The sequence below is a fragment of the Alligator sinensis genome, unplaced genomic scaffold (genome assembly GCF_000455745.1).
Source record: "Alligator sinensis unplaced genomic scaffold, ASM45574v1 scaffold681_1, whole genome shotgun sequence".
Classification (NCBI taxonomy): Eukaryota; Metazoa; Chordata; order Crocodylia; family Alligatoridae; genus Alligator; species Alligator sinensis.
In genome coordinates, this window is record NW_005842315.1 from 41160 (window position 1) to 41599 (window position 440).

The following is a 440-nucleotide window of genomic DNA, read 5'->3' on the forward strand; positions in this document are numbered from 1 at the left end:
CCCCCCCCCCCCCCAACTTCAAATCCAGCTCCCCAAAGCTCGGATCCAGCTCCTCCAACCCCAGATCTAGCCCCCAAACCTCGAATCAAGTCCCTCCCAACCCCAGATCCAGCCCTCCAACCCCGGATCTAGCCCCTCCCAACCCCAGATCCAGCCCCTCTTAACTCCGGATCCAGCTCTCCAACCTGGGATCCAGCCCCTCTTAACCCCGGATCCAGCCCCCCAACCCTGGAGCAGCTCCCCTGTTCACTTCAAATACGGCCTCTCAAGCCCCGGCTCCAGCCCCCAACCCCAGATCCATCTCTTGCAAGCCCGGGCCCAGCCCCCAAAGCTCAGATCCAGCCGCTCACACATCAAACCCAGGCCCCCAAACTCCGGCTCCGGGTGCCCACCCCCCCGGGCAGCCCGTGTGGCCGCCCCGCCCCATGGCGCTGCAGCCG